Here is a 249-nt window from a genome sequence, read left to right as displayed (position 1 = left end):
GGAAACAAAAAAGAAGTCGCTCAGGGTGAGACTGGGTGAATGGGGAGGTTGGGGCATGGGGATCATGCTGTTTTGGGTCAAAAACTGCTGAACAGCCGGGCTCGGTGGCTCAGCCTGGAATCCCACGCCTTTGGGAGGCTGAGGTGAGTGGATTGCCTGAGCCCACAGGTTCGAGACCCGCCTGGGCAGCGAGACCTCATCTCTACAATAAATCAAAAAATCAGCCGGGCGTGGTAGCACATGCCTGTA

The sequence above is a fragment of the Carlito syrichta genome, unplaced genomic scaffold (assembly GCF_000164805.1).
Source record: "Carlito syrichta isolate Samal-C Ts95f unplaced genomic scaffold, Tarsius_syrichta-2.0.1 Scaffold314652, whole genome shotgun sequence".
Taxonomy (NCBI): Eukaryota; Metazoa; Chordata; class Mammalia; order Primates; family Tarsiidae; genus Carlito; species Carlito syrichta.
Note: the sequence above shows the minus strand (reverse complement) of the source record.